Below are 27,144 nucleotides of genomic sequence, written 5' to 3'. Positions count from 1 at the left end.
TGTTTTTTTTTTTTTTTTTTTTTGCAGGTACTGCAAGGATTGTTTAAAGAGTGAAAAAGAGGAAAGAGCAAATGTATAACTCTAATTGTCATGTCTCCTCCATAAGCCACGCTTCTGTCTGTTTTATAGATGAGGCATTTGTAAAATATGTCATCTGAAAGATTCCCACTGTGTCATAAAAACAATATAAACCTGCTCAATAGACAATTTCTAATCCTCTTTTTAGCTCAAAGAATCTACTTTTCCTCAAGAATTTGAAAGAAACTATTCCTTTGTTTAGACTTAAATTATGTCCTCTAAATGTTCCACAGCAATTGCCTACTCAAATTCCTGTACTGCATAGAAAATACAGTATGGCTCTAATCACAGGAATCTATTGTACGTGTGAAATAAAATAAGCAACACCCAGTTACGCACCTTGGCCCGAGCTCTTTCTGCTACCAAAATATCCTTGCTGACTTAATCTGCCAAGGTTCCATTTAAAAAAACAAAACAAAACAGATCGAAGTCCATACACTTCTAGTAACCATCCTAAACCCATCAGAATCTATGCTGACTTTAGGAGCCTTCAGATAACCTAGGTTTAGATCTGGCTCTAAAACACACTAATTGAATTTGTCCATTGGAACACATGACATCCATGTTTTCCATCAGAGCTGCTTGTGTCTGAAATTATATCCTCACTTCCAGATTACAGGGGAGTCAATCTCAATCTCTCTCTCCCTCTCTCTCTCTCCCTTCCTCCCTCCCTCCTTTTTTCACATCTAACACCAAGAATAGTCTTTTTTATGGAAAGCTCAAATCAATACTTGCTGAATTTTATTTGTGAGTATATATAACTGCTCCCACATCTTCAAACCAAGCGAAAATCCACAGAAAGAGCAAAACCTGTAGAAAATCCATGGCCAATTCATTCATGAGCATCAATGACCTTTCAAATACATGATCAATTTTGTAAACCTTGCGCCTAACAAAACTACCACTAGCACAAAAGACCCCTGAAAAACTGATGATTTTCTTTTATAATCACTGCAACATGGTGTCCTATAGTCCAATGATAATCTACAAAATGTCTCCCAACCCTTATACTGCCAGTTTATGTCCATGGTCTAAGTCAACTCTTTTCTTCAATTGTGTTAAAAACTTTGATCTAACTCCCCTTTAGTTATTTTCCAGCTCAAATATTTCCTTTGTTAGATGTTACTCTTTCCATTTTTGTTACTTCTGCTCAGGAAAATGGAAAGAAAAACACCTGAACTCCTCCAACCACCTCCCAAAATCAATCTCATTTCTCTATAGAATTAGTTTTCAGCAACCATATATCCTCCAATTCCGATTTTTATGGGTACTGGAAACCTTACAGCACAATATAAAAATAGATAATACCTCTTGAGAAAACATGCACTGAAGCACAGGAATGTACTAATGTCTTTTGGAAGATTCCACTAGAACTATGCCAAATAAAAAAATTGGGTAAAAGAGTAACTTTTAGAGAAGTACACTGGGTAATCAACTGTTTTCCCAGATATATAACTCTTGAAGCACCAAAAATCACTTCTACATTTTAGCACTTAAAGTGCAAGTGTTAACTTTAAAATGTAATATTTTCCTACCTCATTGGACTATTCTAAGAAATAGGTGACTTAATCTTAATGTCTAATGATCATTAGGAAATCCATTGCCACGCAGGTCCGTCGCATAGAGGATGTCTCAGGGTGACATAGGCATGGTGGTGTCCTGGGCCCTGATCCTCTACTATCCTTAGAGAGGTATTTTTTGAATCCTGGGTCTATTGTCCCGCTTTCAGCTGTCAGGCTGAGTTTTACCACTGCCAGTAGCAAGAGGCTTCCTACTTTGCTGCTTTTACTCAGACAGCTAGATGCAATCAAATGATGTTCAAAGTGAAAGAATTTTTTCAGGAAGGACAGACTACCTCAGTAATGGTGGTGTATGATAATGCTTGTGCAATTCAAATATAAACAGGTGGAAGGCAATTCATTATAGGGAAATGGGTTTTAGCACACAGATATATACAACTTTGACTCCAGATAATTAGTAAATGGTCTGTAAAATCAGATAAGGTAGTCATCCTTATATAGTGCCCATGGTTTTGACTGTCATCTTTTTAAATGTGATCAAATGGATTTTGACTAAACATACTAGATGCATGACTTTTCATATCCCCTAATAATTTTCTTGTTTCTCTTTACTATAGTCACTTGTACCACAAAGTAATCATCCTCCCACTAAGATATCCAGTGAAAAGTCCTTGGCTCACTTGGCATGTGTGACTTGCAATGCTTAATGATTTTCACCCAAATAATTAAACTTACTGGGGGAAAGAGCCTTCAGCAAGATGGCGGGGGGAGTCCTGTTCCTCAAGAATAAATTATTTTGTGACTGTAACTTCGTGCATTTAAATATTTGCATGTGTATTTGTTTACTCCTCACAGAGCCTATTTTAATAAATATTCTGCTGAGTAATTCCTGCACCATTTTTTTACTGTTGAGATAGAGCAATACTGGCATATTGCATTCTAGGTAAGATTTTAGTCTCTTATCCATTTAGCCTGAATCACATTACAAAGAAGACAATTAAATGACCTTAGCAGAATCTGACAGCTTATGAAGGCCAATTAGACAAGGTAGGGTCATAAGATACAAATGACCATAGGTTTTGGTGACTGGCCTACCAATGGCTACAAGCAGGTAAAGACTCAGACCTCCAATGTGCAATGACACCTGACTGCAACCAAGGAGACAGTGACAGGGAGGAACGAGATCTACAGACTATCCTCATACAAATGCTGGAGGGAGGTGAGGCACAAAATAGAATAAGGGCAGAAGCTGACAAAGTTGGTAGGTGAAGGCATGTTTATATCAGTGTCTCTTATATATACCCCTTCAAACTCCCTTATATATCCACCATGCCTGAATGACCATAACACAAACTGGCAGCTGCTTATGAACAGTAATCCTCAGGCCTGATTACTCTGTACAGGAGGCACAAATCTCCTGTCCTTTATAATAGCCACCTCCTCTTGACGCTGTAGGTATATGTGGCTTAAAGAACTTTAATCTCTTTCCAATTCAGACAGTGGAATAATATTACAATGTTTTCAAGGCATTTTGGTTGATCATATTATTGATCCCAAATTTTCACTACTTTCTGCATCAATGGTCTTGTCATAGCCTCACCACAAGCCTCTTGGCTTTGGGCTTGGCCATGTGATTTGCTTTGGAAAATACACCATATCAGTTCCAAGCCTAAGCCTGAAAGTGGATATGAAGAGGGTACCCTACCTAATCCACTGGTCCAACAAGGACGGGAGGCCTGTGGAGCAGAGGCATCCCAGCTTCCCTACTGCAGCAGCACAGGGCACAGCAGTCTGGAAGAACCCAGCCAAACCCTACTAACCCACAGACATATGAGTAACGATGACCAATTGCAGTTTGGCAGTGGTTGTTACACAGCAGTAACAAACTATAGGAAGGGCAGAGTCCTTTATAAAACAAAATTTCACACAAAACCCTATAAATCAATCAGATAAAAGCAGAGCTATTCAACCTGAAGTAGTATGTAGGTCTTTAAGCTCCCCTGTCCCCACACTTTCTGGGGTGCCTCCATATATCACGGTCTGAAAGTAATTACCTGAAGAACACTCAATCAGAAAACAGAAGTCCCACATTTGTCTCCATAAGCCACGCTTCTGTCTGTTTTATAGATGAGGCATTTGTAAAATATGTCATCTGAAAGATTCCCACTGTGTCATAAAAACAATATAAACCTGCTCAATAGACAATTTCTAATCCTCTTTTTAGCTCAAAGAATCTACTTTTCCTCAAGAATTTGAAAGAAACTATTCCTTTGTTTAGACTTAAATTATGTCCTCTAAATGTTCCACAGCAATTGCCTACTCAAATTCCTGTACTGCATAGAAAATACAGTATGGCTCTAATCACAGGAATCTATTGTACGTGTGAAATAAAATAAGCAACACCCAGTTACGCACCTTGGCCCGAGCTCTTTCTGCTACCAAAATATCCTTGCTGACTTAATCTGCCAAGGTTCCATTTAAAAAAACAAAACAAAACAGATCGAAGTCCATACACTTCTAGTAACCATCCTAAACCCATCAGAATCTATGCTGACTTTAGGAGCCTTCAGATAACCTAGGTTTAGATCTGGCTCTAAAACACACTAATTGAATTTGTCCATTGGAACACATGACATCCATGTTTTCCATCAGAGCTGCTTGTGTCTGAAATTATATCCTCACTTCCAGATTACAGGGGAGTCAATCTCAATCTCTCTCTCCCTCTCTCTCTCTCCCTTCCTCCCTCCCTCCTTTTTTCACATCTAACACCAAGAATAGTCTTTTTTATGGAAAGCTCAAATCAATACTTGCTGAATTTTATTTGTGAGTATATATAACTGCTCCCACATCTTCAAACCAAGCGAAAATCCACAGAAAGAGCAAAACCTGTAGAAAATCCATGGCCAATTCATTCATGAGCATCAATGACCTTTCAAATACATGATCAATTTTGTAAACCTTGCGCCTAACAAAACTACCACTAGCACAAAAGACCCCTGAAAAACTGATGATTTTCTTTTATAATCACTGCAACATGGTGTCCTATAGTCCAATGATAATCTACAAAATGTCTCCCAACCCTTATACTGCCAGTTTATGTCCATGGTCTAAGTCAACTCTTTTCTTCAATTGTGTTAAAAACTTTGATCTAACTCCCCTTTAGTTATTTTCCAGCTCAAATATTTCCTTTGTTAGATGTTACTCTTTCCATTTTTGTTACTTCTGCTCAGGAAAATGGAAAGAAAAACACCTGAACTCCTCCAACCACCTCCCAAAATCAATCTCATTTCTCTATAGAATTAGTTTTCAGCAACCATATATCCTCCAATTCCGATTTTTATGGGTACTGGAAACCTTACAGCACAATATAAAAATAGATAATACCTCTTGAGAAAACATGCACTGAAGCACAGGAATGTACTAATGTCTTTTGGAAGATTCCACTAGAACTATGCCAAATAAAAAAATTGGGTAAAAGAGTAACTTTTAGAGAAGTACACTGGGTAATCAACTGTTTTCCCAGATATATAACTCTTGAAGCACCAAAAATCACTTCTACATTTTAGCACTTAAAGTGCAAGTGTTAACTTTAAAATGTAATATTTTCCTACCTCATTGGACTATTCTAAGAAATAGGTGACTTAATCTTAATGTCTAATGATCATTAGGAAATCCATTGCCACGCAGGTCCGTCGCATAGAGGATGTCTCAGGGTGACATAGGCATGGTGGTGTCCTGGGCCCTGATCCTCTACTATCCTTAGAGAGGTATTTTTTGAATCCTGGGTCTATTGTCCCGCTTTCAGCTGTCAGGCTGAGTTTTACCACTGCCAGTAGCAAGAGGCTTCCTACTTTGCTGCTTTTACTCAGACAGCTAGATGCAATCAAATGATGTTCAAAGTGAAAGAATTTTTTCAGGAAGGACAGACTACCTCAGTAATGGTGGTGTATGATAATGCTTGTGCAATTCAAATATAAACAGGTGGAAGGCAATTCATTATAGGGAAATGGGTTTTAGCACACAGATATATACAACTTTGACTCCAGATAATTAGTAAATGGTCTGTAAAATCAGATAAGGTAGTCATCCTTATATAGTGCCCATGGTTTTGACTGTCATCTTTTTAAATGTGATCAAATGGATTTTGACTAAACATACTAGATGCATGACTTTTCATATCCCCTAATAATTTTCTTGTTTCTCTTTACTATAGTCACTTGTACCACAAAGTAATCATCCTCCCACTAAGATATCCAGTGAAAAGTCCTTGGCTCACTTGGCATGTGTGACTTGCAATGCTTAATGATTTTCACCCAAATAATTAAACTTACTGGGGGAAAGAGCCTTCAGCAAGATGGCGGGGGGAGTCCTGTTCCTCAAGAATGAATTATTTTGTGACTGTAACTTCGTGCATTTAAATATTTGCATGTGTATTTGTTTACTCCTCACAGAGCCTATTTTAATAAATATTCTGCTGAGTAATTCCTGCACCATTTTTTTACTGTTGAGATAGAGCAATACTGGCATATTGCATTCTAGGTAAGATTTTAGTCTCTTATCCATTTAGCCTGAATCACATTACAAAGAAGACAATTAAATGACCTTAGCAGAATCTGACAGCTTATGAAGGCCAATTAGACAAGGTAGGGTCATAAGATACAAATGACCATAGGTTTTGGTGACTGGCCTACCAATGGCTACAAGCAGGTAAAGACTCAGACCTCCAATGTGCAATGACACCTGACTGCAACCAAGGAGACAGTGACAGGGAGGAACGAGATCTACAGACTATCCTCATACAAATGCTGGAGGGAGGTGAGGCACAAAATAGAATAAGGGCAGAAGCTGACAAAGTTGGTAGGTGAAGGCATGTTTATATCAGTGTCTCTTATATATACCCCTTCAAACTCCCTTATATATCCACCATGCCTGAATGACCATAACACAAACTGGCAGCTGCTTATGAACAGTAATCCTCAGGCCTGATTACTCTGTACAGGAGGCACAAATCTCCTGTCCTTTATAATAGCCACCTCCTCTTGACGCTGTAGGTATATGTGGCTTAAAGAACTTTAATCTCTTTCCAATTCAGACAGTGGAATAATATTACAATGTTTTCAAGGCATTTTGGTTGATCATATTATTGATCCCAAATTTTCACTACTTTCTGCATCAATGGTCTTGTCATAGCCTCACCACAAGCCTCTTGGCTTTGGGCTTGGCCATGTGATTTGCTTTGGAAAATACACCATATCAGTTCCAAGCCTAAGCCTGAAAGTGGATATGAAGAGGGTACCCTACCTAATCCACTGGTCCAACAAGGACGGGAGGCCTGTGGAGCAGAGGCATCCCAGCTTCCCTACTGCAGCAGCACAGGGCACAGCAGTCTGGAAGAACCCAGCCAAACCCTACTAACCCACAGACATATGAGTAACGATGACCAATTGCAGTTTGGCAGTGGTTGTTACACAGCAGTAACAAACTATAGGAAGGGCAGAGTCCTTTATAAAACAAAATTTCACACAAAACCCTATAAATCAATCAGATAAAAGCAGAGCTATTCAACCTGAAGTAGTATGTAGGTCTTTAAGCTCCCCTGTCCCCACACTTTCTGGGGTGCCTCCATATATCACGGTCTGAAAGTAATTACCTGAAGAACACTCAATCAGAAAACAGAAGTCCCACATTTGAATCCACTCTATCTCTCTTTAACCACTAAGAGTCTCAATTTTCTCCTGTATAAGCAAAAGCAAGTAAGAAGAATACTTGATCAAATCTACCTCTGAGGAAGATCAAATAGGAATTTGTATAAACACAAAGGGTAAACCAATGTAAAGTACCATTCCTACCATTTCCACCACCATAGCTGTCCACATAGTGGGGTGGGGTGGGGTGGGGTCCTACCAGTATGTGTGTGCATATCTGTGTGATTTTACTGAACATGAAAGAATACAAAACTGGTAGTTTTCAACAATCCAAATCCAATACTCCTCACTATCTTCAAATGCAATGTGGGACCACATGATTATATATATCATGTATGTATGTATATATATATATATATATATATATATAGTCACACACCATATAGCTAGATATAAATATATAGAGAGAGTCACCTTTTCCCTCTGTGTATTTGTTATGTATTAAGTAAGAGAAATTGGTTTACAGAGTTGGGCCTGAGTAAAACAATAAAGGAAAACCCACAGAGGGCAGACAAGACCAGGCTTTGGGATCAGGCCAATCTGGGTTCAAGTTACATCTACTTACTAGCTTGGTTGGCAAGTCATTTAGCTTCTGTGACACTCAAATGTATTATCAGATAATATTAGCCATGCATAGGACTGTTGGAAGGATTAACTAAAATGTGTATAAAATGATTAGGACAGTTTTAAAGACCCAATAAACAATTACTACTGTAATTACCACTGGGTGATCAACAGTTTCATGCCTATTATTTTGCCCTAAGCTACCACGATTATTTCTATGACATGAGAGACACTCTCATTAAGAGCCCGTGCTTTGAAACAGATGAATGAGGCTTAGAATCCTGCATCACTGCCACTTAGCAGCTTTGTGACCTTCAGCTTCATAATGAACCTCTAACCCTTGGAGTAGAATCCAGGTAGGTTCCTGACCTGAAAGACTTCATAGCCTCTTAGGGAGCATGCACCAAAGAAGACTAGTATAATAGCCTGCAATGCATATCATGAAAGAAATACAAACACAAATACTACAGGAAGAGACAAGGAGCAACCACCTACCATAGTGTGGTTGGAAGGCTGGGAAGGCATTCCAGCCCATCTGTGGCTGAGAGCAAAGCACTCCTGCCAATCGGCATGGTAAATGCCACCGGCTGCCCAATGTGACAAGAACCATCAGACTAAGCCTCATACACTTTACAGTCCAATTTCTCTAAGATGCCTCAGCCCTGCTAGTGGATTCTGGCTTCTCAAGGGGGTTACACCAAAGAGCCAAATGGTATTGTAGGCAAGTAGGAAAGCAAAACAGAAATTGGCAGTACAGAGCAGTCCACCCAACTTTTCACATTTTTAGTTAAGAAATGTCTCAGATCTAGTTCAACTATCAAATTACTAGTTGAGGCTGCTGGGTCTGCCAGTTGTTCTTATGGGTATAAAATGATTTAAGCAAATGGTCTGAATGTTTCTCTGAGAATCTCTTTTTGCGTCCACTCTAAAGGGCAACTGAAGCACTAGGTACACGCTAGTGGATGCTGCTGCTTCCCCCACAATATAAATGTGGTCCTTCCCGGGGACTTGATCCATGGACATGGTAACCTGGTTTAAGAAAAGGCATTTTCTCAAAACCTTATTGGGGATAGCATGACTAATATATAATTATAATCAAGATTTTTGAGGTCCTATTATGTTTTAGAAATTTATTAGGCTTCTTAATATGTATATGCACCTTTGCTATTCAAATTGCATTATAAAGCCATAACTGGGGATTGGGGAAACAATCACCATGATCTCCTATTTGAGATTCTGTTGGATTTCTAATCTGCAAGTGGAAATTATATGGACATGGTGTGAATCCTACTGAGTGCTATCCTAGTCTGGTGTAAGTCACCACTTCCCTTCTATATGGACCAGACACTCACCAGTTAAATTTGTTCCTGATTGTCCTAGGAGGAAAGCAGTAAGAACATCCATCCACTCCAAGATGGTATCTGTCAGCACTTTAGTGCCTTTTTTTCCATGTAAGGAGAGTTGGATGTAATTTACTTTAGCTAAAAAGAATCGATTTCTTCTTACAGTAACTTGTGGAAAAGGAAATGTTGCTCAGTGAAGGAAAAGGGGGGCAGAGAGATGCAGCACAGAGGAAAGGGAAGGCTTATAGATGGTGACAAACCTGAGGTCTCCTCTCCAAAGGCTCTGACAGCCAATGTGGCCAGAAGACAGAAGACAGATTCTTCCAGAGGGCCTTGAAAGTTGAGACAGGAGTTTGGATTTGATACGGGGAACAGCGAGAATATGCCAGTGACTTCTATGGTGAGGGAAAGTAACCTAGAAAAGTTTAAAGGTCTAAGGAGGTTAGTGTGTGATTGATTGGAGAAGGCTGAGGGTCAGTCAAGGAGGCCAGTGAGGGATCTACTGGATGTGAGCGAACTTTGAAAAGATGAAGGCCCATGGTGCACGTCATATAATTCAGACACACAAGTTTAAACAGTGAGTGGCTTCTCTTATGTTAAAAACCCAAATTATAAACAAAGAGCAAAATAATAGGAAATAGGAAATGGGAAGGGGATCAAGAGATGGGGGAGGAGAGGGAAACGGGATGAAAAAAGGAATTAAGATGCCCTGTGTACATGTGCCAATTCCACATAAGGAAGGAAGGTAAACATTATACACTGAAAAAACATACGTACCAATAAAAATAAAAAAAGGAAAAGATGAAGGCCAAATTCATCAGCAAAGTAGTATGGGGGATAGCCCCCATCCCATGGTCTCACATGATAATTGTGATGATTATCAGAGCCAAAGGCTTATTCTATACCCCTATGGACCCAAGTAATAGGCTGTAAAGACTCTTAAGTAGAAATCTGAAGCAGAAAATAGTCCAAGAATGTAGTACACGCTGCCACAAGCAAGAAAGAGAAATGATTTACCCTCTGTTGCTAACTGCTAAGTGGGGAGAGAAATGGAAAGGGAAAAAGCAAGGAAACCCAAATGGCTGTCTTCCTCCTACAAAGCCCACTAGGCAGGGTAGGCTCCCTCCCTTCCCCTTGCTGTGTGTGTGTGTATGTGTGTGTGTGTGTGTGTGTGTGTGCACACGTGCATAGGAAGAGACAACAATGGAGCACACAGACAACAGTATCAGTAGTGGTGAGACGAGTCTATTATTTGCTACCAGAACACTTTAAAAATAAGAAAAGAAAGTCCCTATCTGCACAGATCCACAGTTTATTAGCCAGGTGATTTGAGCCACACACTCTAAGCTGTAGTAAGTCTCCTCTTGTGTAAACTAGGGGTGGTGATAATACTTCACCAGGTGGTGAGGATTAAATAAGAAATGCATGCAAAGCAGATGATGGCATCTGCAATACAGCAAGTCACTTGTGAATGGTGACGACTATGTAAGCCTGAACAAAAGACCTTTACGGTGAAAGCTGCACTACTGATTTTTTTTTTAAGAATGGAGAATTAACAATATTCAAAAAATAGCATGTACTCTGGGTCAGTAAGTTTTCTTTATGCCTGACAAATTCATCTTCTTCATACTTAGTGCTGGTGGAATGTCATGATGGGAGGATTCTAGGATTGGTAGTCACAGATATTTAGGCTGTGGTGTGGTCTAATTCTCAAAGTGCCTGTGTGGTATTGAGAAAGTCACTTCCTTTTCACTTTCCTAGCCATACCTCATGTCCTCTGTACGTGATTTTGGCATATGATAGCACTGTGAAGTAGGCCAGACAGGCTAGAGTATATTAAATACTTTTAGAGTACTTATGACAATATCTGTTGGTTGTAAGGCACCACTTTTTGAAGAAATAAGCATATATCCTGAAAGAAACCTGAACTCGGTTGATTAAACAGAGAAATAATTCAGTATCTTACAAACTGGACAAGTAACAGGAGAAAAATTAAATGTACCATTTGGTAGCCACAAAATAATTTAAATTTATTCCACACAACTTTTTCCAAGTAATAAGTGAAAATAATAGCCTACCATCATTATATACTTCCCAACAGATCTACGCATTGAGTGTCTATGGCTACTAACTTCAAAAAAGTCCTGAAAGCTAGAAATCATATGCTTCCTCATAAAAAAAAAATCACAATACCACTTAGCATCTTAGCAAGAGGATGGGTCTTTGATCTATTGAAGCCTCCAAATCCAGCTGCCAATACTGTGCAAGGACAGAGAAACATGTTAAACTTTAACATGACTACAATTTGCAAAATTCACACTTGGAAACTGTAGCAAGTCACCCAACTCAAGATCTTTGACAAAGAGATTGTATGGTAAAGAGACAGTGAGGGAACATGTAGATTGAAGGTTAAAGTTGAAAGCAATTATGGAGGAGATGTCTGTCAATCAATGAGTGACAAAATTATAAAAAAACTCAAGGTCATGGTAATTTTTCTGGGCATCATTGCACATACCTGTTATCCCAGCAATCTAGGAGGCTGAGGTTGCAAGTTTGAGCCCAGACTAGGCAATTTAATGACTCAGCAAGACTCTCTCAAAATTAAAATGAGGAGATGGGGATATAGCTCAGTGCAGAGGCCCTGGCTTCTATCCCCAGCACCAAGAAAAGAGTTAAGAAATCACTGCAAAACTCAAATCAATGCTTAATTTTGGAAGGAAAAAGGAGTTGTGACTGGGAAGCAACACAGAACTTAGAGGAACGTATGAAGTGGCTGGCAAAGTTCTATTTCTTGAACTAGGTGGTGGCCACAAGCATCTACAGCATATAGCACTTCACTCTAAGCCAGTGGTTCTCAAAGTCAAGCATGTATGGGATCCTCATAAGGCCACATAAGGAAAAAAACACCCATCTCCATAGCTCTGAGCCAGTAATTCTTCAAACATTTACTTCTTTACTAAGATCTAGGACAATGCTGCTGCTGCTAATGATTTGAAAACCATGCTTTAAGAATCTGTGCATCAGGTTATGTTTTCTGTGTAGTTTTTGAGTCTGTGCTTTATGTTTTAATAAAAATGTTAAATAAATGGTTGAGTAAATGATGGCTGCGTAGTTGGATGAATGAATGAATAGATGGATGAGTCTATGGGTAGAAATCTAGACAGATAGATCAACAGAACTAGGAAAAAATTATTAACACCATGAGATTACCTTATATGCACCTATACCTGGTTTCTCTTTTTCATTGATGTGGTACAGAATTGATTTATACGTTTGTTAGATATCCCACTCTGGCCTCTTGTTATTTTTCTCTCACTATTATTAGAGAGTTTCTCAATGCCAAAGAAGGAGGCATGCACTTGGAGCCCGCATTGATAAGATCAGGTACTGTTTTGCTTGGGTATTTTCCCTCATAAAATGATACTTTATGTGGAAAGCCTACATCTGGATATTTCTCTATAATATTGCACTTTTCTTCTTATTTTTTCTTTTTCATTGCAATACTGGGGCTTGAACCCAGGGCCTTTGAACTGAACTACATGCCCATCCCTTTTTATTTTGAGACAGGGTCTCACTACATTCCTAAATTTCCCAGGCTGAGCCTGAATTTACAATCCTCCTGCCACAGCCTCCCACAGTGCTGGGATTATAGATGTGCTTCCATTTTCTTTTCAAAGAACAATTCAGTCTCCTGAATCTTCTGACACAGCTTTTCTCCAGAAGATTTCTATATGTAGTAAAAAAATTCTAGTCACTGAAATTATCAATTAAATATGTGTTTTTGATCTCAGTATTTTCTCAGACCAAAGTAAAATGCAAAGTGCACCTGATAACCAAGAACTAAGAATAAAAATGGGGTATGTGTTTAAATACCAGAGATCAAATTTTAGTGATTCAAAGTTTAGGGATAGCTCCTAGAAGGAAAAGGGGGAAAAAGCAGTAAAGGTAAATAAAATAGCAAATCTAAAATATAACAGAAAGAACAAATTCCTAGAATTTTAAGAAAATGAAACCTTGGCTATGCAAATAGCAAAGGGCACTCACAAGATCTATCTAATAAATTCAATTCCACAAATGTTTATACATAAAAAGTACAAAAATGAATACAACATGATCCTTCCCCTTAGGATATGAGCCTTGAAAAAAAAATTATACCACATTTTTACAAGACTAGGCAAAATGTGAATAGTGATATAAGGAGGATACAAATAAAATTTTCTTCCACAAAAATGATTTATTAGCCTGTCCAACTGGCTGAGGACTTGTCCATGAGTTATGTCCAAAATGTCCACAAGGGCTTTGTACAATCTTAATTCTCCCTACATCAGTGGCCGATGCCAAGTAGTCAATACATGCAGCTTCATGCCTAGGGTCAGGATTTGATTCCTACAGAGCCAGTATAATATTCTAATGTTGCTTATTTGCTTTTTATGTTTCAGTGTGGTGTTTCTTTAACTAGAGATGATGGACATATCCATAGACATGATTGGTTCTTAAATGTTTGTTTAAATAATAATCTAAAAAGATACCTAATAGAATTAACATCAGATCCTTGTCCTCAAATTATCATCCCTAGACCTAGAATACAGGCAGAACCTTAGAACTTGTTTAAAATGCAGAATCTTTCTGGGTATAGTGGCACACACTTGTCATTCCAACACTCTGGGAGGCTGAGGCAGGAGAACTGCAAGTGTAAGCCAAGCCTAGGCAACTTAATGGAACTCTGTTTCAAAATAAAAATGTATACAGGCTGGGGATATAGCTCAATGTGAAGGCCCTGTGTTCAATCCCCAATACCACAAAAATAAAAATAAAATACAATAAAATGCAGATTCTTGAGGCTCCCTGCCCTACCTTTCAACATTATCCCAGGAGATTCATCTACTCATTCAAACTCCAAAGGTACTAAACCACACTTGATCTTAGCCAAAAGGCCGAGAAGCGATGCAAAGGTACTAAACCAGATAGACATCTTATATCCAAGTACTGTTCATTATCTAGGTGACAGAAGTGGTGCCATATTAATTGTTACAGGCTAAAGAGAAAGAGACAGAGAAGGACTTGATTCTATATGATGCTTTCATTATAAAGCAAGATCAAAGAATGGCACCACCTACCCTGTAATTGAAGGGTACGCTGTATCCCAAACAGAGCAAGCTGCGAGTGAACTGTGGCAACTAAGACCACAGTGATCTAGTGTCTGGATGCAGTTTTAATGAGAAGAACATCACCTGTCATGTTGGGTGAATGCTGGTATTTTGAAATTGAAGTCCATTTTCATGTTTAAATTTATAGATGAGGGCTGGGGATTTAGCTCAGTGGTTCGGTGGCCTGCCTTGTAAGTGCAAGGACCCAAGTTCAATCCCCGGTACCAAAAAAAAAAAAAAAAGCATAGATGAATAAATGTTATAAATCAACAGGCAAGATTTCTTTTTCTCTGAAATGGAAACACTGCTCAAATTTGTGAAACACTACCCTGGTAAGAATCAAGGATCAGAATTCATTCTCATAGAGAGGATAGGACGAGCATGAATCCTTATGGTGCTTGGGAATCCTGAGCAGCACCTGCTAGAAGGTGGGGGGCAAATGGGAAGATACCTGTAGGAGCAAAAGAAAGCTCTGTCACTTCACATCCCACCTGGGACAGCAGAGATCAGGCCAGAAGTCCAGCTCGGAAATCACTATTTCTCCTGACCACTTTAAAAAGCAAAATATAAGTAAGTTAAGAAGCATTCAGTAAGCTCCTGAAGAAATGCCTAGATAAGAACTAATAACAATAATAAAAATAGCAAACTAGCAGTTATTTTGGTCATTCTTTAAGCATTTTATCTGCACTGACTTGTTTAATTCAATAACATGTCACCACATCACTCCTTTGGAAAGCTGTAATCATGGCCACAGTCCACTCACAGGCAGCATGCTTCTCCACCCTTCGCATTTGGGCTGCCCTGATGACTTGCTCTGACCAGCAGCATAAGGTGGGAGCAAGCATATGCTATCTCCAACTCCAGGCTGCAAGGAGCTTTGTGTGTTCCTAACACTCCCAGGAAGCCATCTCCACCATGGAAACAAGCTCAGGCCTGCTCATCTCAACCGAGACGGGAAAAAACACTTTCAACAATTTCATTTTCTGTCCTCAACAGGCATACTAAAGCTATGATTTCCTGTAATTTTTCTTACTCAGGGGAAAAGTCTTATAACATTTTTTTCCTTTAAATGGTCATGTAGTCAAAATATATAAATTAAAGAAGGTAAGAAAGTAGTAGAAGTTGGCTGGAGGACATGTTAATGATGATACATTTTATTCTTAAAAGGTGGAGAAAGTTGATGATAAATGTTTTGACAAAAATGGTAACTATAGGAAGCAATGCATTTTTTAATTAGCTAGATTTAACTATTCCACAATGGCCATACATATTTTACATAATATATCTAATTTTGTCCATTAAAATATAAAAATAATATTTTAAACAAAGAAATTAGCTTGATTTTTGCTGTTACTGGGAGCAAAGGAGACAATGAAAAGTGGCTGTTTTCTTCTTGTGCTTTCAAGAAGTTGGATAAAATTGCGCAAAAAGGTACTGAGTTGCATAGGTAAGACAGGAATTTTCCACCAAAACATTAATTTAAAAATCATTTCAAAGCGATGAGCTTTTAGCTTTCTCCCTAAGTGATACTCAAGTACAGTGTATGCCACATCTGACACTCAGCGACCCACAGATTGCAGGTTGGGGATATTTAAGAAGCTGAATCAAGCTTGGATTCCTAATGGGGAGGGTGGTGTTAAAATGACTCTGCTGTGACTATGAAGAGCTCTGTAAGTAGCTATCACCATGTAAGAGAGGCCTGGCTCCCCTTAATGGGAAGACTGTGTGAGAACTGAGACAGGGCAACAACTTTCTCAGTTTTAAATAATGGAGCTATCAAATTCCTTCTAAAGTATCTTGTACGCAATGTTAATTCTGAGCAGTGAGCCAAATCTTTGGTTCTTCTTCTGGGCCTTAGGGCAATCTTGAAACCTGAACTGTCTGGAACACCTCCAACTGTATATTCTGTTGTATTGGCAAATCATGAACCCTCAGACAAACCTTATGATTTCATGAACTAGGAGATTTTTAGGGAAAAACAACAATAATAATAGTAATAATAATGATTGGGAAACTGCTATATGTGGCCAACTGCAGCCAGTGGAGGTATTTAAATGTAATTAATGTGTTTTTAAAAGTTTTGAAAAGTTGCATTTTTTAAACAATCTCTACATCATCTTCAATTTCTTATTTCAATGTGTACGTATGAAAACTTCATTGGGAATTATTCAGATTGAGGCAAAGTGCTTTATAATCAGGCAGGATATGATAAAACCCACACTCCACTGTGCACTTGCAACATGAACTTGAGCTTCTGAGTCTAAGTTTTCTAATGTATATATAAGAGTGATTTTATTTACTTGGAAAGCTTTTTTGGAGGTTCTAGCAGGGGAGTGCAGCTACTCTTGTACCCTTGACCAAGGAAATGGTCCTCCTCTACTGGGGGTGGTCGTCCATTTCGATCACGCAACCAAGCACACAGCTTCAGGAAGGATGCACATGGAGGTATGAGGGAGGAAGGAGCCACCCACCTAGCCAGCCAGATCAGCCACGTAAACCCGGGTGATACTATTTACCTTATGAATCTCTGTGATTAAAAAAAAAAAGTACACAAAACTTTTAGCCCACTGACTTACTACACATGTTGTGGTAGAACCGCAACAAATACATGTGAAAAATTACTTCACTGTGCATTTGGAGGCCAGGTGATTAAGAAGGAGATGGGAAGGAAGTAGAGCTTCAGGAGATCAGAAAGTATATAAATTGCTTGTGCTGCCCTAAGGAAATATGAAAGCCTGGGGGGCTTAACCACCAGAAGTTTATTTTCCCAGAGTTGTAAAAGTTGTAGGTCCAATATCAGGTCAAATCTGGTCAGACTCCAGTGAGGACCTTCTGTTTCATTCACAGATGGCACCCACTCAAGGTGTCTCCAAGGTAGTTAGGAGGGAGGGAAAGAGGGAGAGAGAAGGAAAGAGAGAAACATGTCTTGGTGTCTCTTCCTCTTCTTTTTTTTTTTCTTTTTATAGAGTCTATTGGTACATTCTAGGTACACAGTACAGTTACATTCATTACTGGGATCTTGTACCTTTACATGACAGGTCTTGGTTCTCATTTTTCCCCTTGTCCCTGCCCTCCCTTCACCCCCTTCTCCCCTCCCCATTTACAAACACTTTATTTCCATTTTTTCATTTTCTCATATTTTTTCTTCCTCTTCTTATAAGAACAATAATTGCCTTGTAAGAGTCTCAACATTCACGACATCGTCTGAACCTAATTATCTCCCAAAGGCCTCCATTTCCAACTAATACCACAATGGCGGTTAGAGCTTTAATGTAGAAATTTTAGGGAAATACAACTCAGTACATAGAAGATAAAGTTGTTGGGAAAAAGGAGGACGTGCAAAAAGCATCTGAGCGGTCACTTGACAAAGCCTGATTTCTCATTCTAAGGATACCCTTTTCCCAGGAAGCAATCTACAAGAACATCACAGCAAACAGTCCATATTCAGAGGCATCAGAAATGCAACGTCTCCTGAGGAGACACTGCTGGTATTATGTTACTAGAAGGCAGGATTCCTTAAGTGCTTAAAATCCTAAAACATTCACATATTCTGCAAGAATTTATTGGGTAACTATTCTGTGCCACATTCTGGCACTAGGAATACAGCAGGGACCCAGTCAAAGCTCAATTTGAAGTGACATGGAGCCCCAATCATGATAAACACTCAAAAATGAAACTGGTGAATGAATGAAAGAAACTCTAAGGAGACTTTCTCATCTATTGTTGCATTACAATTGAAGAAGTGACTAGCATATCTGACCACAAGTTAAAACCATCCATAAAGAAAACAAATGCCAATGTCTAGGTCTCCTCTCCCAGAGACTTTGATTCAATTCATTAGGCATGGAATTCTGAGATACATGGTAAAATACATATTGAGATATTTACAGATAAAATCATTTAGTGAACAAATATTTACGGAGTACGGAATTCATGTAGAAAAAATATTTACTGTGTATGTTGAGAAAACTATAAGAAAAATGTAGGAGCTTTTTGTGTTAGACTTTTAATGTTAGTTGAAGATATTTTAATCTTCAGCTGAGTATTGCAAAGATACTTCAAACCTAGGTTTAAAACTGAACTGAGCTCCCTATCCCCGTGATCACTTATATTTGCATTCACCATGCTGTCCCAGCCAATAAGCTGGAAATCAGGACCCTCTTCTACCAGGCCTTGCCATTTCAAACTCTTAATATCTATCAAATCTATCCATCTTTGCCAATCCTTTATTTCAAGCCCATAGCACCTCTCGATATAGTAGTGTCTCAATCAACTTTTCCTGGCTGCTTCGTCATGCTCCTCTGTGGTCCACCCTCTGCTTGGTTGTAGGAGCCAAATGCCCGGAACACCATCCTGACTGCAGCATTTCTGTGTTGAGTATATTTTCAGAAGAACCCATCACTATCAGGATAATATTGTTTTCCCAGTGATGTTTATTATGCCTGTGAGACGAGAGTTGACGGTTGAGAGAAAGGGAGTGGGAGACAGAGACAGAAAGACAGAGAGAAAGAAAGAAGGAGAAGAGAGAAGAGGGAAGAGAGGGAGAGAAACATGTGCCTTGACGTCTCTTCCTTTTCTTTAAAAGACAGTAATTCCATCATGAGAGCCTCAACTCTCATGATTTTACCTAAATCTAACTATTTGGGAGACTCTAAACACCCAACTTCTGCCCTGCCATGACCATCACCAGTGAGCACCCGCAGTTGAGGAATGAGCAGAGATGTCCAGAGGACCCATCATTTTGGTGTACACTATATATTATTATAAGGTTTTGTGTCAAATATAATATTCATGCCTGGTAAGTAAAACTGGGTGATTCCATAACCTGAGCTGTTAGGAACAAAGTAAAGAAGATCACTTCCAACTTTGATCTGAGGAACCTCAGCTACTTGGCATGCTCAGTACTTAGTAGTTACATAAGCTTGGATTAATTACTTAACCTATCTTTTGTTTTGTTTTGTTTTGTTTTGTTTTTTGGTACCGGGGATTGAACTCGGGTCCTTGCGCTTAGCAAGGCAGGCCACTGAACCGCTGAGCTAAATCCCCAGTCCCGTACTTAACCTATCTTTACTCCATGCATTCATCTATAAAGTATGAAAAAAATGAGTATCTTATCCTTATGTTTGAAATTACTTATTATATTATTTGATACTATAGGTGCTCAACATAGTTAACCATGACTAGTATTATGAGTAGCATTCCCTTTACTTTTATAAATAGGAATAGGTATAAAAACAACCTAGCCAAAGCCATAGGGAAGAGTAAAGGAGAGTTCCTCATAAAAACAATGGTGGAACTATCTTTTTTTTCTTTTATTGAGTTTATTGGTACATTTTAGGTATATAGTACAGCTACATTTATTATTGGGATCTTGTACCTTTACATGACATGTCTTGGTCCTCATTTTTTCCCCTTGTCCCAGCCCTCCCTTCACCCCTTCTCCTCTCCCCATTTACAAACACTTTATTTCCATTTTTTCATTTGCTCATATTTTTTTATTTTCCCTTATTCCCTTTCCCCTATCCTACCCACTGTCCCTACACCTTTAGCCCTTTTCTTCCTATTTCACATTGTTAATCTTCCCATTAGGATCTTATGTACTATTATAGTTTTTCACACCAGAGAAACTATTCAGTATTTACACATGTGTGACTTATTTATTTCACTCAATATGTATCCATTTTCCTATGAATGAATCTAATTCCTCATTCTTTATGGCTGAGTAATATTCTGTTTTATAGAAAAACCACATCTTCTTTATCCAGTTCCCAACTGATGGGCAAATGCTTTTAGCTATTACAAGTTTCAGCTATTACAAACTGTGCTGCTATAAACATAGGTGTGCATATATCACTGTGATATGATTGTTTTAATTCTTTTGGAAAGATACCCAGCAGAGGGATGGCTGGGTCAAGTGGAACCTCTAGTCCCAGCTCTTTGAGGTATCTCCATATTGATTTCCATAGTGGTTGCACCAGTCTGCACTTACACCAACAATGGAGAAGGGTTTCTTTCTCCCCATAACCCTGCCAACATTTGTTATTGTGTGATTTCTTGATAGCAGCCATTCTTTGTGTGGTGAGGTGGAATCTCAGCGTTGTCATTTGCATCTCTCAAATGACCAGTGATGTGGAATTTTTCCATATATTTATTTGCTGCTGTTACTTCTTTGTCTGAGAAATGTCTGTTCATTTCAGATGCCCATTTTTGAATTGGGTCTTTATATTTTGGGGGCTGACTGCTTTGAGTTCTTTAAATACTCTAGATAATAGTCCTTTGTCTCAGGAGCAGCTGGTAAAAATTTTTTCCCACATTGTAGGTTGTCTCTTAGTTCTGTTGATGGTTTCTTTTGCAGTGCAGAAGACTTTTAATAAGATGAGATCCCAGTTGTTGATTCTTTCTGCTAGTTCCCATGCTACTGAGGATTTGTTCATAAAGTCTTTTGCTATGCCATTGTCTTCAAGAGTTCTGCCGAACTTATCTTCCAGCAAGTTTAGTGTTTCTGTTTTAATATTTAGATCTTTAATCCACTTGGATTTTAATTTAGTGCATGGTGAGAGATAAGGGTCTAGTTTTAACCTTTGGCAGGTTGAGATCCAGTTTTTTCCAAAACCATTTATTAAAGAGGCTATCTTTCCTCCAGTGAGGATAGTCAGCTCCTTTGTCAAAGATGAAGTAGCTGAATATATCTGGAGTTGTTTTGGGGTTTTTGTTTTGTTTTGTTTTGTTTTGTTTGTTTTCTTTTCAGCTTTAATTGAGTTTATTGGTACATTTTAGGGGTACAGTACAGTTACATTCATTGTTGGGATCTTGTATCTCTACATGACAGGCCTTGGGTCTCATTTTTTCTCCTTGTTCCTGCCCTCCCTTCATCCTCTCCTCCCCTCACCATCTACAAGCACTTTATTTCCATCTTTTCTTTATCTCACATTTTTTATTTGCCCTTATTACCCTTACCCTATCCATCTCACCTTCCCTACACCTTTAGCTCCTTTCTTCCCATTTCACAATGTCAATAATCTTACTAGGATCTTATGTATTATTGCAGTTTATTCATACCAGAGAAACTATTTGGTATTTACACATGTGTGACTTATTTATTTCACTTAGGAGTATATCTTCAATATGTATCCATTTTCCTATGAATGAAACTATTTTCTCATTCTTTATGGCTGAGTAATATTCCATTTTCTAGAAAAACCACATCTTCTTTATCCAGTTTCCAACAGATGGGCAAATGGGCTGTTTCCAAGTTTTAGCTATTACAAACTGTGCCGCTATAAACATGGGTGCGCATACACCACTGTGATATGATTCTTTTAGTTCTTTTGGAAAGATACCCAGCAGAGGGATGGCTGGGTCAAATGGAACCTCCAATCCAAGCTCTTTGAGGTATCTCCATATTGATTTCCACAGTGGTTGCACCAGTCTGCACTCCCACCAATGAAGAAGGATTCCTTTCTCCCCACAACCCTGCCAACATTTGTTGTTGTGTGATTTCTTGATAGCAGCCATTCTTTGTGGGGTGAGGTGGAATCTCAGTGTTGTTTTCATCTGCATCTCTCCAATGACCAGTTATGTGGAACGTTTTTTCATATATTTACTTGCGGCTTTTACTTCTTTGTCTGAAAAATGCCTGTTCATTTTGGATGCCCATTTTTGAATTGGGTCTTTATATTTGGGGGAGCTGATTCTTTTGAGTTCTTTATATATTCTAGATAATAGTCCTTTGTCTGAGGAGCAGCTGGTAAAATTTTTTTCCCACATTGTAGGTTGTCTCTTAGTTCTGTTGATGGTTTCTTTTGCAGTGCAGAAGCTTTTTAATAAGATGAGATCCCAGTTGTTGATTCCTTCTGCTAGTTCCTGTGCTACTGAGGATTTGTTCATAAAGTCTTTTCCTATGCCAATATCTTCCAGCGTTCTGCCTACTTACTTTCCAGCAAGTTTAATGTTTCTGCTTTAATATTTAGATCTTTAATCCACTTGGATTTTAATTTAGTGCATGGTAAAAGATAAGGTTCCAGTTTTAATCTGTGGCAGGTTGAAATCCAGTTTTACCAACACCATTTATTAAGGAGGCTATCTTTCCTCCACTGATGATGGTCAGCTCCTTTGTCAAAGATGAGGTAGCTGAGTAAGTCTGGAGTCGTTTTTGTGTCTTCCAGTCTGTTCCACTGATCCTCAGCTCTGTTTCTTTGCTAGTACCATGCTGTTTTTATCACAGTGGCTTTGTAGTATAGTTTCAACTTGGGAATTGTTATACCCGCTGCCATGTGTCTGTTGCCTAGGATGGTTTTTGCTATTCTAGGTCTCTTCTGGTTCCAAATTAATTTTTGAATTCTTCTTTCTAGCTCTGTGAAGAATAGTGTTGGGATTTCAATTGGTATTGCATTGAGTCTGTACAGCAGTTTTGGTAGTATGGCCATTTTCACTATGTTGATTCTTCCTATCCAGGAGCAGGGGAGATCTTTGCATTTTCTTATATCCTTTTTGATCTCTTTTTTCAGACTGCTGCAGTTTTCAGTGTAGAGATCTTTTGCTTCTTTTGTTAGATTGAGTCCTAGATACTTCATTTTTTTGGATGCTACTGTGAAATGATTTTTTTCCCTTATTTCTCTCTCAGTGAGTCTGTTATTTGTGTATAAGAAGGCTATTGATTTTTGGGTGTTGACCTTGTATCCAGCTACTCTACTGAATCTTTCAATTAAGTCTAGAAGTCTTTTGGTGGAGTTTTTTTGGTCTTCAATATAGAGTATCATATCATCAGCAAATAAAGACAGTTTAACTTCTTCCTTTCCTATCTTTATTGCTTCATATATCTAGTTGCTATGGCTAATGTTTCCAGAACTATATCGAAGAGGAGTTGTGATAGTGGGCATCCTTGTCTTGTTCCTGATTTTAACATGAATATTTTCAGTTTTTGGCCATTCAATATGATGTTGGCTGTTGATTATTCATAGATAGCCTTTATTAAGTTGAGATATAAACCATCTATTCCAATTTTTTGCAGAGTTTTTATCATGAATGGGTGTTGAATTTTGTCAAATGCTTTTTCTGCATCTATTGAGAGGATCATACGGTTTTTGTCCTTGACTTTGTTAATATAATGTATTACATTTATTGACTTACATATGTTGAACCATCCTTGCATCCCTGGAATAAATCCAACTTGGTCAGGATGTATGATCTTCTTCATGATCCTCTGTATTCTGTTTGCTAGCATCTTACTGAGCAATTTTGCATCTATATTCATTAAGGAGATTGGCCTGTAGTTCTCTTTTTTAGTTACATCTTTCCCAAGTTTGGGAATCAAAGTGATATTTGCTTCCAGGAATGAATATGGAAGTATAGCTTCCCTTTCAATTTCATTGAAAAGTCTGAAGAGTAATGGCAGCAGATCTTCTCTAAATGTCTTGTAAAATTCAGCAGTGAATCCATCAGGACCTGGGCTTTTCTTTGTTGGTAAGTTTTTAATTACATTTTCAATTTCACTGATTGTGTTTGGGGTGTTTAAAATGTTTTTATCTTCTTCATTCAACTTTGGTAATTCACAAGTATCTAGAAATCTGTCCATTTTTTCTGTGTTTTCTGTTTTATTAGAGTACAGGTTCTCATAGTATGTATTAATGATCCTCTGGATTTCTGTAGGATCTGTTGTGACTTCGCCTTTTTCATTCTTGATTGCATGAATCTGAGCCTTTTTGGTCTTTATATTTGGGGGAGCTGATTCTTTTGAGTTTTTTATATATTCTAGATAATAGTCCTTTGTCTGAGGAGCAGCTGGTAAAATTTTTTTCCCACATTGTAGGTTGTCTCTTAGTTCTGTTGATGGTTTCTTTTGCAGTGCAGAAGCTTTTTAATAAGATGAGATCCCAGTTTGATTCCTTTGTTTAATGTTTCTGCTTTAATATTTAGATCTTTAATCCACTTGGATTTTAATTTAGTGCATGGTAAAAGATAAGGTTCCAGTTTTAATCTGTGGCAGGTTGAAATCCAGTTTTACCAACACCATTTATTAAGGAGGCTATCTTTCCTCCACTGATGATGGTCAGCTCCTTTGTCAAAGATGAGGTAGCTGAGTAAGTCTGGAGTCGTTTTTGTGTCTTCCAGTCTGTTCCACTGATCCTCAGCTCTGTTTCTTTGCTAGTACCATGCTGTTTTTATCACAGTGGCTTTGTAGTATAGTTTCAACTTGGGAATTGTTATACCCGCTGCCATGTGTCTGTTGCCTAGGATGGTTTTTGCTATTCTAGGTCTCTTCTGGTTCCAAATTAATTTTTGAATTCTTCTTTCTAGCTCTGTGAAGAATAGTGTTGGGATTTCAATTGGTATTGCATTGAGTCTGTACAGCAGTTTTGGTAGTATGGCCATTTTCACTATGTTGATTCTTCCTATCCAGGAGCAGGGGAGATCTTTGCATTTTCTTATATCCTTTTTGATCTCTTTTTTCAGACTGCTGCAGTTTTCAGTGTAGAGATCTTTTGCTTCTTTTGTTAGATTGAGTCCTAGATACTTCATTTTTTTGGATGCTACTGTGAAATGATTTTTTTCCCTTATTTCTCTCTCAGTGAGTCTGTTATTTGTGTATAAGAAGGCTATTGATTTTTGGGTGTTGACCTTGTATCCAGCTACTCTACTGAATCTTTCAATTAAGTCTAGAAGTCTTTTGGTGGAGTTTTTTTGGTCTTCAATATAGAGTATCATATCATCAGCAAATAAAGACAGTTTAACTTCTTCCTTTCCTATCTTTATTGCTTCATATATCTAGTTGCTATGGCTAATGTTTCCAGAACTATATCGAAGAGGAGTTGTGATAGTGGGCATCCTTGTCTTGTTCCTGATTTTAACATGAATATTTTCAGTTTTTGGCCATTCAATATGATGTTGGCTGTTGATTATTCATAGATAGCCTTTATTAAGTTGAGATATAAACCATCTATTCCAATTTTTTGCAGAGTTTTTATCATGAATGGGTGTTGAATTTTGTCAAATGCTTTTTCTGCATCTATTGAGAGGATCATACGGTTTTTGTCCTTGACTTTGTTAATATAATGTATTACATTTATTGACTTACATATGTTGAACCATCCTTGCATCCCTGGAATAAATCCAACTTGGTCAGGATGTATGATCTTCTTCATGATCCTCTGTATTCTGTTTGCTAGCATCTTACTGAGCAATTTTGCATCTATATTCATTAAGGAGATTGGCCTGTAGTTCTCTTTTTTAGTTACATCTTTCCCAAGTTTGGGAATCAAAGTGATATTTGCTTCCAGGAATGAATATGGAAGTATAGCTTCCCTTTCAATTTCATTGAAAAGTCTGAAGAGTAATGGCAGCAGATCTTCTCTAAATGTCTTGTAAAATTCAGCAGTGAATCCATCAGGACCTGGGCTTTTCTTTGTTGGTAAGTTTTTAATTACATTTTCAATTTCACTGATTGTGTTTGGGGTGTTTAAAATGTTTTTATCTTCTTCATTCAACTTTGGTAATTCACAAGTATCTAGAAATCTGTCCATTTTTTCTGTGTTTTCTGTTTTATTAGAGTACAGGTTCTCATAGTATGTATTAATGATCCTCTGGATTTCTGTAGGATCTGTTGTGACTTCGCCTTTTTCATTCTTGATTGCATGAATCTGAGCCTTTTCTTTCCTTTTTTTGATAAGGTTTGCTAAGTGTTTATCAATTTTATTTATTCTTTCAAAAAACCAACTTTTCAATTCATTTATTTTTTGTATTGTTTTCTTAGTTTCCGTTGCATTGATTTCTGTTCTAATCTTTATAATTTCCTCTCTTGTTTGAGCTTTGGGTTTTTCTTGCTCTTCTTTTTCTAGGAGTCTAAGAGTCATCGTTAGGTTGTTTATTTGAGCTTGCTCTGTTTTCCTAATGTGGGCATTCAGTGCTATGAATTTTCCATATAGAACTGCTTTCATTGATCCCATAGATTCCTGTATGTTGTATTGGCATTTTCGTTTATTTTTAAAAACTGTCTGATTTCTTCTTTAATTTCCTCTGTGATCCACTGATTGTTCAGGAGAGTGTTGTTCAATTTCCTTGTGTTTGTGAAGTTCCTATGGTTTCTTATGCTATTGATCTCCAGCTTTACTGCACTGTGATCTGATAATATACAGGGAATAACTTCAATTCTTTTGCATTCATTCAAACCTGTTTTGTGAGCTAGCACGTGATCAATCTTGGAGAATGACCCATGTGCAGCTAAGAAGAATGTATATTCTGATTTTGTGGAGTGGAACACTCTATAGATGTCTAATAAGTCCATATGTTCAAAAGCTTGGTTCAGTTCTATTATTTGTTGATTTTTGCCTAGATGATCTGTCTATTTGTGATAGTGAGGTATTCAGATCCCCCACTACAACTGTATTAGTGGTTATTTGGTTTTTCATGTTACTTAATATTTGTTTTATATAGTTGGGGGTATTTATATTTGGTGCAGATATGTTTATGATTGTCATTTCTTCCTCTTGGATTGTTCCCTTTACAATGATGTAGTGGTCTTCTTTGTCTCTCTTAATCAGTTTTGGTTTGAAGTTTGCTTTGCCTGTGAATAAGATTGCTACCCCTGCTTTTTTCTGTGCTCCTGTTGCGTGGAGAATTGTTTTCCTTCCTTCACTTTCAGTCTGTGGGCTTCTTTTTGCACTAGATGTGTTTCTTGTATACAACATATTGTTGGGTTTTGCTTCTTAATCCATTCTGCCAATCTGTTTCTCTTGATTGGTGAATTGAGGCCATTGACATTTATAGTTATAACTGATATGTACTGACTTAT

The 27,144-nt window shown here is 38.0% G+C and overlaps 1 protein-coding gene and 1 pseudogene across 9 annotated transcripts in view; both read right to left on the bottom strand.

Annotated features, from left to right (window-relative positions):
* Rgs6 (regulator of G protein signaling 6) overlaps positions 1 to 27,144 on the bottom strand; it is a 561,710-nt gene that overhangs the window by 385,683 nt on the left and 148,883 nt on the right. The window lies entirely within an intron of this gene.
* On the bottom strand, positions 13,927 to 14,156 carry LOC117287181 (annotated as a pseudogene).

Source organism: Fukomys damarensis, unplaced genomic scaffold, assembly GCF_012274545.1.
Source record: "Fukomys damarensis isolate Sample0158 unplaced genomic scaffold, DMR_v1.0_HiC HiC_scaffold_21, whole genome shotgun sequence".
In the NCBI taxonomy this organism is placed as follows: Eukaryota; Metazoa; Chordata; class Mammalia; order Rodentia; family Bathyergidae; genus Fukomys; species Fukomys damarensis.
This window is presented reverse-complemented; position numbering and strand designations above follow the sequence as displayed.